We start from the raw sequence: 14883 nt of genomic DNA, 5'->3' as shown, positions 1-14883 counted from the left end.
ACACTTTGTTCTATTCTTGAACTGTTCCCTGGGGAATCAAAAAGCATAAGAACTCGCCAGGTTCTATCAAGTTTTCTACCAACTTCTCTCACCAAATCAACAAAAACCACCGTGCTTCCGTCAAAAAGACTCTGGTACTCAGTGGTAGTCCACTATTGATGCACAACAGGCTGGTGTCTTCACAGGTATGTCAGGACACTCCCGTGTAACAACTATGATTCAGCCTGACAGTCTCATTCCTGCAGAATCAAGTACAAATACTAGTTGGGTTCTTCTGTTAAGTTTTCAACATGATTCAAACACTAGTTGGGTTCTTCTGTTAAGTTTTCAACATGATTCAAACACTAGTTGGGTTCTTCTGTTAAGTTTTCAACATGATTCTCTTAACAAATCAACGACAAAAAAAAATAAAAAAATATAAAAAAAAAAAAAAAAATCAGTGCTTGCAATGTAAGACTCCAGTTCTCTTCACACTGGAGGCTGATCACAGCCATAATCATGATATGACACTACAACACATGCTACAGCCCAAGAGAATCAACACATCATAACAACACTATCTAGGTTCTGAGGTGTATTCTACACACTTCTGTCAGAGTGATGGAAGCCACAAAAACCACTGTGCTGCCAACTGAAGACTCTTTCCTCAAGTGCTCGACATACAAGAGGGTGACCCAAGTTGTGCGAGCACAAGACAAGTCCCCTACACACAACGGGCTGATCACTTTGGAGGTCCAACGCTCTACGAATCCTCTCCTCTAGGTTGCAAGGTAGGCTGATCATCTCAATGCCAACACAAGTGTGCCCATACTGGACGCCCGTTCTCTAAGTCTGATCATTTTGACTCTACCACTTGAACACGCTGTTTTCTACAGAAGCTCATCCTCTCAATGCCAACATTTTCTTCCTGGTATCAAACTTGCATTTATAAGCATACCATTGATCAATAGTATACTATACAGTATACATCATCACCTTCCTTTCCAGTACACTTCAGAAACTGAAACCTTCCTGCTACATGCTGTTGTATTTAGTGGTGGTGGTGGTTTTTCTTTCATACACATTTATCACAGTATCAACAAAAACCGCCAGGCTGCCAATTCAAAACTTTTTCCCCACACGTTAGAAACTGATCAAAATGAGCCAGCTGAAAACTCAATAGTGACGGGCACAATAGCCGAATGGTTAAAGCATTGAACTTTCAATCTGAGGGTTCCGAGTTCGAATCACGGTGACACCGCCTGGTGGGTAAAGGGTGGAGATTTTTATGATCTCCCAGGTCGACATATGTGAAGACCTGCTAGTGCCTGAACCCCCTTCATGTGTGCACGCAAGCAGAAGATCAAATATGCACGTTAAAGATCCTGTAATCCATGTCAGCGTTCGGTGGGTTATGGAAACAAGAACATACCCAGCATGCACATCCCCAAAAGCGGAGTACGGCTGCCTACATAGCAAGTTAAAAACGGTCATACACGTAAAAGCCCACTTGCGTACATATGTGTGAACGTGGGAGTTGCAGCCCACGAACGCAGAAGAAGAAGAAGAAAAAACTCAATAGTTCTCTACACACCGACAGGCTGATCACTTTTACCCCAACACTCCAATTCTCTAGATTTCAAACAGATGCAGATCATCTCATTGCCAACATTATCTCTGCAGTATATCCAGACTGTTGCTATCCTACAGATCACTCAAGAAACTGAAACCATCCTGTGTTCAATAGTTTCCTACACACTTCTGCTGAAATTTTTTTTTTTTTTAAACCATTGTGCAAACATAAGACTCAGTTACATACACACTAAAGAGCCGTTCACTTTGGTGAACACTTGGCAAATATTGTAAGTTTCTACAGAAACTTGATTTATTTCACTCCTTGACATGCAAAAAATATATATATATATCTATGATCATTGTACAATATCATCATTATGGTATACTGACCATGTTGGAGGAAGGTGGCAGAATGGTTAAGACGCTCAGCTGCCAATACAGAGAGTCCGTGAGGGTGTGGGTTCGAATCCCGCTCTCGCCCTTTCTCCTAAGTTTGACTGGAAAATCAAACTGAGCGTCTAGTCTTTCGGATGAGACGATAAACCGAGGTCCCGTGTGCAGCACGCACTTGGCGCACTGAAAAAGAACCCATGGCAACGAGAGTGTTGTCCTCTGGCGAAATTACGTAAAATGAAATCCACTTTCATAGGTACACAAATATGTAAGCATGCACTCAAGGCCTGACTAAGCGCGTTGGGTTATGCTGCTGGTCAGGCATCTGCTCAGCAGATGTGGTGTAGCGTGTATGGATTTGTCCGAACGCAGTGACGCCTCCTTGAGAAAGTGAAACTGAAACTGAAGACCATTACTGTTGATTCTTGTCTTCTACACACCATTCCAGAAACTGTGGCTTGTATTCTATTATTTCCTCCACACTTCTGTTACCAAATAAACCAAAAGCAAACCATGGTGTGGAAGACACAAGACTGAAGTTCCCATCACACTGGAGGCCAATGACTTTGGTGGCCTGGGTCCTAACACTTAATGTATGTTGTTTTCTGCACAACTTGATCAACTTCCTGGTGTACAAATCTTGGGTGAATACATTATGACCATTTTCAGTGTATAGATTCTTTGTGTTCTATTGTTTTCATACAATGCTGTCACCATACAAACTGAAACCACTCTATCTACAGTTCTGGACCTGCTACAGATACAATGACCATTATCAGTCTATTGATGTGTTCTGCAGCTGAGCTAAAAATCTGCTGTCGGCAAACGAACAAAAACCACACTCTAGCTATAGTTCTCTACATTCCACAGACATAATTCCCATTATCATTCTTTAGATTCTGACCTTGTGTTCTGTAGTTCTCAAACAATGCTGCCGCCAGATCAACAACAACACCAAAAAATAAACAATCCATGCTTCTCAACATTCTACATGACGACCAGATTTGGTCCTCTCCTTTGGTGGATTATACACATGTTTTCACAGAAACAAGTCACTTCCTTTCAACATCAACTGTCTTCTTCCTGGTAGCAAACATCTACAGAATCAATATATATATATATGATGCATCTCACTGACACTAACCATACTGAAGCTGTTGTGTCTTTCATACCGTACTCCAATAAGCTCGACTCTGATGACAACGACGACAACCACTTCCCCTACACAACCATCCATCAGTTTCATCACCACCACCACCACCACCACTATCACCACAGGACACACACAACCAAGCAACCACACAAAATACACAGACCACAGACACAGGACACTCCCCAGTCAGTCATACCACCACTACCAATTGTTAGCACGTTGAACTTTTCATGCTGGCGGCAAACAGCCCTAAGCTGGCGCGCACTCCACGTGCACTCACTAAACGGAACAGTTTCCGCTTCTGGTGGAGGCGGGGTGGGGGTGGGGGGGGGGGGGGGGGGGGGGGGGCAAGAGAGAAGAAGAGGGCAGGGGGTTGGGGGAGAGGGAGGTGAAGCTTGATGAGAAACTTGCCTGACTGTCTGACCTCCTTATAGAACTCCCCCAACCCCTCTTCTCCCTCTCTCTCTCTCTCACACACACACACACAATTACTGGTTTAGAGTGACCTCTGGTGGTATCTCTCCACCACACACACCAATACATCGTTACACACACATTATATATATATATATATATATATATATATATATATATATATACTGAGAATTTGAGACTGACTCTCTCCCTCTCTCTTCACACCCACACCCACACGAAACAGTGTACACACACACACACACACACAACGCCTCACCCCCACCCCACCCCTCTTCCTCAACATCACCAAACACACAAATTCACAATTTCACTCGCCCCACCCCCCTCCCCCGACCACTCCTAACTTCTCTAATTTAACCCCCCCCCCCCCTCACCTTCAATGTATCCCTCCTCCCTTCCCACCTCCCTCCACACACACACACACACTTCGCACCCCACCCCCAACCCACACACTCTCCTGATGCATGGTTGTTAAAAGACGGTACAAGTACTAGTTGTAGTACGATGGGGATCTCTGTCTGACAAGACTTGCAGACCACAAGCCTTGTTTTCTTGTCTGCTCCCTGTAGGACGCTGCATGCATGCGGCAGGCTTCCTGGGATTCTCTCTGGTCTGCAGGTGTATGTCTGTTTCGGTCTGTCTGTCTGTCTGTCTGTCTCTCTCTCTCTCTCCCCTGTTCCTATCTCTCTCTCTCTCTCTTGTTATAGATCTCCAAATACTACTACCACACCACACCTTTCTCTCCTCCCTCGTCTCTATCCAGATCAAGCCCCCCATCCCACCCCCACCCCTACCTCTCTCTAATCTCCTCCCTCACCCACTACATCTCTCTCTCTCTCTCTCTCTCTCTTTCTTTATCCCGTCCCATCACTTCTCCCTCACTCTCTCACGTTCCTTCTCTGTCCGTCTGTCCGCCTTATCTCCTGTGATTACGACATGCCTCCCCCCCCACACACACATCCCCGCCCCTTCTCTCTCTCTCTCTCTCTCTCTACTGATCTCCATGTTAGCCCCATTCGGGTTTAACGTCGTCAACAACCACCTCGGGTGATAATGGCCAACTGGGATAACCACCCCGGGTGAGGTGCCCATCCATCCATCCATCCACCCCCTGCCTGCCTGCCAACCTGCCTTTCTCTCTGTCTCTCTCTCTCTCCCTCTCCCCATCCCCTCCTTATCCCTCTTCCCTCTCTATATCAGTATCCCTGCCTCATTATTTTACCATTTACATTAAGAGTCTCTTCCACCTCACCCACAGGTCTCTGTCCTCTACAACTCCATATCCCCCATTCCTTCCCCCGTATTTCCCTCTCTCTCTCTCTCTCACACACACACACACACACACGCATACACACACGCACGTACACACGCTTACACACAGAGAGTAACTGTTTGTTGTGTAAGGAGCAAACTTGCACAACGTGGCAGCAGCGGCAGTGGGATGGAAGACAGCACCGTGGTTGCTGGCATTGTTCGCTTAGACTGAAGACACGTGGCTCGTTAGGACCCATGGGCGAACATGTGTGGGGGAGGGGTGGGGGACGGAGGAAGGGGTGTGTGTGTGTGTGTGTGTGTGTGTGTGTGTGTGTGTGTGTGTGTGTGTGTGTGTGTGTGTGTGTGTTATCATTATGTCATGTGTATTATGCGCTGCACACATGTACACAATATAATCATACACAAAGACATGCACACATACGCACGTACCTGTACACAAACACATTCTTTTCAACAAGCAAACAAAAAAACAACAACAAAAAACAAACAAAAAACTACTTCTCGTTCTACCCAACTGAGGTATCATACACCTGCTCTCAGTAAATAACCAGGAATATTATACCCAACAATAAAATGTGTCCTAATGGTTTGTAATACCTGATATTGCATGCCTCAGGTAGTTTTTTTTACAGACGTCTACAGCCTGCTCACTACCAATGTCTGAGGCCTTTTACATACCACTCTCCAGCTGACCTGCTGTGGAACTGAGAGGTATTCTTTCTGCGAAGGAGACTCCGAGACAGCCGTGAAAAAGACAAATGCAATAAGGAAGCAAAAAGCAAAAGAAAAAAGGAAAGAAAGAAATAAAAAAATAAAAGATAAAAAACGACAGAATTTTTGAAAGAAAAGAAATTGAAGAGAGAAAAAAAAAACAACTAAGCAAAAAAGTTCTGAAAGCAAGGAATAAAGAAAAATATCTCTAAAGGCAAAAAAGGTACTTTGTCACTAACTTGACAGGGGAGTTATATACCTCTAAAGGCAAAAAAAGGTACTTTGCCACGGACTTGACAGGGGAGTTTAATATATTTCATTGATAAAGGATGAAAGGAGGCAAGTGGAAGAATGGGCAGGGAGGGAGAGGGGTGGGGGTGTATAAGTTCACAAATAAATGAACAGCAAACAAAGAAATGAAGAAGAAGAAGAAGAAAAAAAAAAAGAAATTTCAAATGGACATCAAAACATGTATGACTGTATCTCAAAATTCCTTTGTCTGAAATTAACTGAGGATGAACAACCCATAATATCAAGTACCCTGTTATTCCCAACAGAAATGTCAACATTTCCCGACAAACATCAAGGGAGCCTTTCCTACCATCACCCCCACTCAACCCCAGAGAATGAATAATAATTTAGCACATTCACACACTAATAAAACTGAGCATTCAAAAATATTTCAACTTAAAAATTCACTGAACTGTATCATGAGAACATAAATTACTTGTATTAAAAGCACACTTTTAACTGAAGTAAACGCATAATGTAGGCACTTGAGGCAAATACGACTGAACTGCCCTTTCACACACATCTGGAGAAGTAAGCAGGTCAATGACTTTCAAACAAACATATTCCTGGAATCAAGGGACTCTCTGATCTCAGAACCACAGCTGAGATTTCTGTCTTCCATCCACAAAAAAATAAAATAAAAAAATAAAAAAATAAAAAGAACTTCACCAGGAAAATGTGCCAATCCCTCTCCCATTCCACCAACACCACCACCTCCTCCCTTCCCACTCTGCCACCCACACAACTACTCTGTACAAAAAAGCAACAGAGCCACCACCACTATTCCCCTGCAAGATCTGAATTCTTCCAAAGTTCCAGAGAGTTTTTCCAGGGGGTTAAAACATACAGCTAACAAGGCCCAGCAACTTGGCTGGACAGGTAAGGTAGGTGGGTGATGGGGGAGGAATACTGGGAAGGGAGGGCAGGGATGTGCAAGTGAGTGTGGAGGGGTGGGGTAGAGGGGTGGGATGGGTGGGGGGAAGGTAGGTGGTGGCGGGGGAGGTGGGGGGGGGGGGGGAATAATGGCTTAATTAGCTTTGATAGGTAACCAACCAACCAACCTTCCTATAAGTATTCTTTGCCTCCCCAACAAAAAAAAAAAAAAACTGTAACCACACACACACACACACACACACACACATGTGTATACACACACACACACACACACACATATACACATACCCCTACCCATCCACACCCACACTCACATAAAAAACACACACACACACACACAAACCCATCCACCCCTCACCACCCATCCCTTCTTCCCACTCCCTTCTCCTTCCCCCCCTGTGTCATCAAGGGCTTTCTGCTGCTGCTGCTGCTGCTGCTGCTGCTATGTGAACCGAAGAAAGTCAGTCTAGTCTGTCAGGGTTTTCGACCTCCACCCGTTCTCACCCCTTTCCCTAACTTCCCATTTGCAACCACCACCACTACCACCATCACCACCATCAGCATCCTCCAAATCCACTCCCTCTTCCAACAACAACTGTTGCCACACACAGGCATACAAATGCTTACACACACACACACACACACACACACACACACACACCATGCACACGCACACACACACACACTTCCACACACACACACACACACACACACACACACACACACCACAGTTGACGCACACAAATCTTTCTTCCAGTGCAACCAGTGCATGAATTATCTGATACCATGAACTGATGAAGAGAGAGACAGAAAGAGACAGACACACGGAGACAGGCAAGGGCAGAGACAGAGAGAGACAGAGAGAGACCTATGAGTCAGCCACACAAAGTCATTGCATAAGTTACTGGCAATCAAACTGCGCATAAAACTGCATGGACAAGCAAATTTTATTTTTAACTCTCTCCCTCCCTCTCTCCCTCACATACACACATTCACACACACACACACACACACACACAACGAGCGAGAGAGAGAGGAAGGAAGAGAGAGAGAGAGAGAGACGGCAACCAGGAAAGAGAGAAAGGGGTAAAAACTGCAACAGGGCAAAGTGAAAAAACCCAGAAGTTTTGTGGGTTTTTTGACAGCAACATCAACGCCTGCCACACTGAAATATGGTCACACCATACACGAACACTGATCAGGTTTGTGCCTTAAGCTGAAGAACACCAAAACAACAAAAACAACAACAACATATCCAACATTTTTTAAACAATCCCCTCTTTTTCTGGATCCACAATTAAAGTTATTCCTTCTTCTTCTTTTTTTTTTTTGGGGGGGGGGGGGGGAGATATTGATAATGTAAGCAAATTTCATTATCATTCAACACAAACCCGAATAAATATGAAATACTGTTTTTCTTTGTTTCAATTTTGTCTCTCATATTAGGTTTACATTTCCCCCTCCCCAATAAGGACACTCAGATTAAGCAGAGTTAAACAATCAAAAAGCAGATTTGGGGGCAATCTCATCTTTCAACATGGACCCATGTTCAGGTCTTAACTGCCTGAATCAAACTGATACGTTGTGGTTCAATTCTTCAAAAATTGGAGAACACCACTCTGTCTTTGGGGTTCCCTTTTCTGTCAGCACTTCAGACTACAAGAAATATAGCTGAAGCGTACGCCAACCGTGATGTGTATTCTGGGGACCTGACTACTGGCATTAAAATTTACCCTGCTTTTCACTCTTGGACAACCTCTTGGACACCCTTGGACAACCTCTGTGATCTATAAACAAGCACAACATTTACAAATCACAGAAAATTTACAAAATTTACAAGTTGTTGGGGAGCATACTTTCTGCATCTGTGTGCATGCACGCGCACATGCACACACGGTCTCTCTCTCTCTCTCTCTCTCACAAACACACACTCTTTCTCTCTCTCTTCATACAAACACACCTGAATCTTCTTTCCCCCACCCCAACCCCCCAACCCACCTTTTTTTATTTTTTTATTATAAATAATGAGAGGGATGAAATACCAGAAAGGTTACGTTTCTCTTGGCTCTCTCTCTCTTTCCTCCCAATGCCTTGCAAGCTGTCCAAGAAAAATCACAAAGAAAAAGGTGAGAGACAGACAAGACAAGACAGGCAGACCGAAAGAAAGAGAGTCAAAAACATTAAAAAAATTTAAAAAAATAAAAAGTTTCAGAGAAAGTGAGAGAGGAGACACTGAAGAACATTGGGTAATGAGGAAGGAGAGGGAAGGGTAGAGGAGGTGGCAGTATGGGAGCGGAGCTAACGATTTCCTGGATACCCTTTTTTTATTTTCTTTTTCTTTTTGTATTCCCTCTTTCTTTCTCATTATGCACATTCTCATCATATTTTCTCCATGTCCAAGTTCTTGGCATGTTTGCATGAGAGGTGCGAATGGCTTTGATCTGTGTGTGTGAGAGTGAGAGAGAGAGAGAGAGAGTGCACATTTGTGCATGTCTGTGTGTGTGTGTGTGTTTGCACATGCACATATATGCACCTGTTTGTGTGTCTATTTTTTATTTTCTCCTAACTCTGTCATTAGTTCCTACACAGACACACACACACGCACTCTCTCTCTCAGATGCACAGGTGCAAACACAAAATGACTTTTACCATTCACACCCATGTGCAAGCATGCAAACGCACACACACACACACACACACACAGACGCGCATACTCACGCATACATACACACACTCTCCCAGACACACTGTCCCACACACACATATCTTCCCCTACTTCCCCGCTTTTTCCCCCCATCTAATATCAAACTGGAAAGACATCATATTCAAGACTACTTCTACTACTACTACACATACACATACAAAAAATCTACACACACAAACACACACACACACACACTACACACATACCACGCAACACCTCTGCCCACTTCTCCCCTCCACTACATATGACATACAAACAAAACCATATTAATCGAAAGTGACGTAATCCCCACCATCTTATCGAAAGTGACGTAATCCCCACCATCTTATCTATTACATCAGGGATAATCACCTAAAACAGAAAACAGAACCTTCAACAGACAGAATGCTACTGTCAGCCCCTCCCAACACCTCTTCCCCAAATGCCGAATGACTTGAAAGTTAGGGAACACCCTTCCTACCCTCTCCTCCTCTCTCAAAATACCATGGACACATTTGGGAGGGGGGGAGGAGGGGGTGGGAAGGATAGAATTCCTCCTCAAACCCTCATCTCACCTCTCTCTCTCCTCAAATGCCCAGTAATATGTGCATGGGAATTTGTCAGGGGGCAAGCCCAGCTTACTGCCTGAGTCACACAGTCCAGACAGCTAACAAGGCGTGAGCAACAATAAATCAATAACTACTCGCGGGCTCAACAAGAAATCAATGCCTCAACTACCATCAGAACCCTTCCCTCCTTTCTCTTTAATGCATGTGTTCTTTAGGACAGGTCATCGCCCGTGATGACAGCATGTCAGGAACAGCTGGAAACGGGGGTGACCAGGTAGCAAACAATGGAACACCTTTGCCGAGCCAGTGTGAGCCGAGTCTTGATGGCAGTTAGATACGCATGATATCACCGAATGATTCATATTGAAGAGAAGTGATTTCTTTGATTGCGACACTCTATGTGTGTGTGTGTGTGTGTGTGAAAGCATGAGTGTGTGTGAGTGTGTCACACACAGGTGTGTCAGCAAGAGCATGTCTTCATAAAACCTTTAAAACAATAAAAGTTTTATGATGTGACGGAACCTTTTAAAGAGCATGTTGCGGTAGAGAATGTAGTGTGAGGGAGCATGTGTGTGCGCATGTGTGTGCAATGTGTGTGAGTGTGTGTGTGTGTGTGTGTGTGTGTGTATCTGTGTGTGTGTGTGTGTGTGTGTGCGTATGTGTGTGTGTGTGTGTAAAAAAACAAGAATGTCATTCTGTGTGTGTGTGTGCATAGTGCACTTTGAGAGTGTGTGTGTGTGTTTGTGTATGTATGTGTCACTCTGTGTGTGTGAACAAGCAAGTGAGTGAATGTGTGTGTGTGTGTGTGTAAGTGTGTGTGTGTTTCTGTGGGCATGGTGTGTGTGTGTGTGTGTGTGTGTGTGTGTGTGTGTGTGTGTGTGTGTGTGTGTGTGTGTGTGCGCCCGTGTGTGAGTGTGTGCCCATGTATATGCGTGTATATCATATGCATACACACTCAGCATGTGCACTGTGTGTGCCAGTGTGTGTGCGTGCAGTGCATGCATGCGATATCTGTTTGCCGAGTCTCCCGGTCTGTTTATCTATCTCTTCCACTGTGCGGGGAGTGTTGCTATTACTGACATCACTTTCCAGAAAGAGCCAGGTCACTATGACACAACAACTAAAAATGCAACACCAGTCAGGAACGTGCCAAGTTTTACAGACAGATCAAACTCACTGGAGAATGTGCAAGAAATAAATCCCCATATTTTGTCCTTTAACACAAACAAAAAAGCGGTCACACACAGTACACACATTGTATGTGTACCAATAAAAGCAGGCTGGTAAAAACTGCTTGTGGATTTTACATCCCTATCTCCATGACTGAATCAGTGTATTCAAACTATAGTATGTATTGTTATGTTCGACCACAAAATGTGCAGTGCATGCATACACACACACACACACACACAAACACTTACAGAGTCTTTCAGAGTTATTCTGCAAGACTCTGTAAGTGTGTGTGTGTGTGTGTGTGTGTGTGTGTGTGTGTGTGTGTGTGTGTGTTAGTGTGTGCGCGCAATCATATCCCCCCCCCAACCCTCCCACACACACAGTGACACATACAGTGACACACAGAGACATATAGTCACACACACACACACACACACACACACAAACACACTATAACTCTGCAAGACGGAAAATTGTTTTCCAGGCAGTGCTTTCGAATCAAAAGAAACATTTTGCAATTCCATGGTTATTTTCCATCTTTTACCTCTATGCCAGTCAAAAAATGAAAATGCTTTGTTTTCAAATCTTTGTTCCTTGTTCCAACACTTGTTTTACTGTGCTGTTTTCAGAGTCTGTTACTGTTGTTGGTGCCGTCAGAGATGGATTTCCTGATGATGTTTCCCAAAGACAATGTTTGCCATTCTCCATTCTGCCACATTTCCCCACTCTACAATAATAGCTGATTATATTTTTCTTCACTTTTGTCTCTTTACCTATTTGTTTCCTAAGAAAGCTCTTCATAGAACCAACGCTATGTTTTGTACAAAGAGACCATGGAAAAAAAATAACACAGAAAACAAAGTTTCATTTGCAAACACGACTATTACACACACAATAAATCAGGTGTTCAGAGATGCCTATTTGTGTACTGCACACATACATCTTTCAATGGATTTGGTACAGTGCAGCATTTTGAAAACATGTGAGAGCACTGCTCAGTAAATGACCTGATATCTATTTTTCTTTGAACATGTTACTGCTGATAAACACAAGAAGAAACTTGCCAATTGAATATTTCAACCCCTAAGCAAATCCATTCTAATATCTGACCAAATATTTTGTATTTTACCACTGGGAAGTGAAAGAATTCATCAATACTAGTACAGTAAATAATACAGTTACTCCCTAAGTCTTTTTCACTCTTCGATAAAAAAAAACACTGTCAGAGCATCAAATTTTTATTTTTCAAGAGTGTGTGTACATGTATGTACACATCTGCATACATGTGTGTTTCTTGTGTGTGTGCTTGTGTTCTTTCATAGGACTTAAGTAAGACAGGACGCAGTTTCAAACTGCCCTTTTCCCTTCATAAATAATAAATCATATCATTACTGTTTTTGTTCTCCTTTCTCTTGCTTGGTGTTTCTTTCTGTTTGTTTCCCCTCTTCCAAGCCGCACACTTTCTGTCGTTTGTTGTTTGTTTTTGTTTTGTGTCTTCCCTCTTGCCAACCGCACACCTTATCTCAAGCTGATGCACATTCACTCCCACCCCCAACACCCCCTCTCTCTCTTTCTCAGTGATTCTGCTCACAAGTCTGTCTGCTTATAACAATACAAACATCCACAGGCAGTACCCTCGTTTTCATTACTGCACCCAGAATAACACTAACCAGGTGGATATGTTCCTGCATGTCTCTCGGGAAGGCAAAAGGCAAAAATCCTCTGGAAGATTCATCCTCTGAACATTCCCTTTGCATCTGAATAACTGGGATAACCGGCCAACAGACACAGGCTGGTAGCCATAACAGAGAGAAAGTCAAAGGCAGGACTGAGAAGACAAACATAAGTGCAGACTGCATAGTCAATAAGACAGGCTCACAGACAGAAAGAGTGAAATCACAGAGAAGCAACAGAGCATGTAATTCAATACCCTATTAATGAAACCTCTTTTTTTCTAGACTTTTTTTTTCCTCTTTCATACATTTGTTTTTTAAAATCAAAATTAAAATATCTCCTTGTTTTATGTAATTGTGTGTTTTTCAGTGTCTTGTTTGTTCCTCAAACATTTCAATTTTCAATGATATTTTGTAACCATTTGTCACAATCCATTAAAAAATAAAGGATTAACAAAATAAGATGATCTAAAACAGTGAACACACAACTGAACAAGTACTTCGGACACTGAATAATCGAAATCAAATCCACAGATGAACATATGTATGCTGGTGTTTCATCAAATTACCTTCTGAAGACAGGTCTGGGGCCACTATCTATATTAGGTGACGTAATGATATTCGAAGTAAAATAGTTATAGTACAGAAGAACAAAAGCAGCTGGTATAGATCTTTAAAGATTAAAAGGAAAGACCATCTGTCCATCTTCTAAAGGCAACAAGTTCTCACTGCCCCACCCCCACTTGCCCTCACTGTAAACAGTGCTGGTTTTGTAAACTTTCAACATTTCTGTTCCACTTGTACCTTCCTGTGTGTGTGTGTGTGTGTGTGTGTGTGTGTGTGTGTGTGTGTAAGTAGGTGTGTGTGTGTGTGTGTGTGTGCACGTATGTGTGCGTGCGCGTGCACGCGCGCGCATGTGCACGTGTGTGTGTGTATCTATGTATGTTTTTGTCTGTCCTCATCAGGAAAATTGCACCCTCCCAAAATGAAAAGAAAAAAAGAATTAAAAAAAAAAGAAAGAAATCTGCATCCTTACAAAATTTCAGTCAAACACATACAAACAGTGGAACAGTTTTCATCACCCCCTGTTTCACAAACAAGTTTTAACCACAGACTGGGGACAGACACAAGTCTCTCTCTATCCCCTCCTCTGACTCTCTCCCACCACCAACAAACACCTGTTAATGCATCTCAATCGACAAACTGAAGCAGAATCAGATCATTTACATCTCAAGCTTTCTCACCAGTAACCTAAAACTACCTATAGATCCACTCAAGGTTTAAGTTCCACGCTACCTGTTGAATCATACCGCCTTCATTTCACATGGAGTTACTATGTGAACTGACACCACCACCACCACCATCACAATCACACTGTGTTCCTACCTTTGCTTTCTCAGCATGTCAATCAGGGTTGCACAGGTAGGCCAGTATGCTCGTGAGTAGCATACCTGGCTTACCACCTTCACTACAAGCGCATCACTCAAGCCACCCAGCACTGATTCAACTGCTTCTTTTATGTACCTGAAACATACCACACAAGATCTGCAACGTATAAATATATATATATATATATATATGTGTGTGTGTGTGTGTGTGTGTGTGTGTGTGTGTGTGTTCATGTTCAGTTTTACACTGTCCAAATGTTAAATAACTATGTGTTCATCAATTCTACAAAACTGCATAGGTTTTCAATTGAATTCTGTCTGAAGTGAATGACTTTTTTTCTCTTTTTTTTTTTTTTTTTTTTTAACCATTTGTAACTACCTGTGCATTTTACAAAGTAATTGAATGGCCTAAGAAAAACATTTATTATGAGCATTTGATTTAAACACACACCTGTACATTTTACAAAGTAGTCCAGTGAGACATTTTTCATTCTATTTCTGCTGCAACCACTTCCCTCACTTTCTATTTACAGTTAAAAAGATTGATTCTCATATTCCTTGATCAGTTGATGAAAACATGTGACACAGAATTTGTTTAAAACAAAAAAACAGTGAACATAAAAACTAAAGTGTAAATGATTCTTGTAAAAGAAAAAGAAAACTGCAAAGAAAGACCAAAAGGGTAAGTGTC

General features: G+C 42.8%; 1 protein-coding gene across 2 annotated transcripts in view; it reads right to left on the bottom strand.

The window, feature by feature from the left end:
• LOC143291666 (uncharacterized) overlaps window positions 1–14267 on the bottom strand; it is a 120584-nt gene extending 106317 nt beyond the window's left edge. For both annotated transcript variants that reach the window (XM_076601665.1, XM_076601666.1), the window contains exon 1: window positions 14191–14267. The gene's annotated coding sequence lies outside the window, so the exon portion shown is untranslated. The remainder of the gene's footprint in view (window positions 1–14190) is intronic.
• Between the last annotated feature and the right edge of the window lie 616 nt (window positions 14268–14883).

This window comes from Babylonia areolata, chromosome 17, assembly GCF_041734735.1.
Source record: "Babylonia areolata isolate BAREFJ2019XMU chromosome 17, ASM4173473v1, whole genome shotgun sequence".
NCBI lineage: Eukaryota > Metazoa > Mollusca > Gastropoda > Neogastropoda > Buccinidae > Babylonia > Babylonia areolata.
This window is presented reverse-complemented; position numbering and strand designations above follow the sequence as displayed.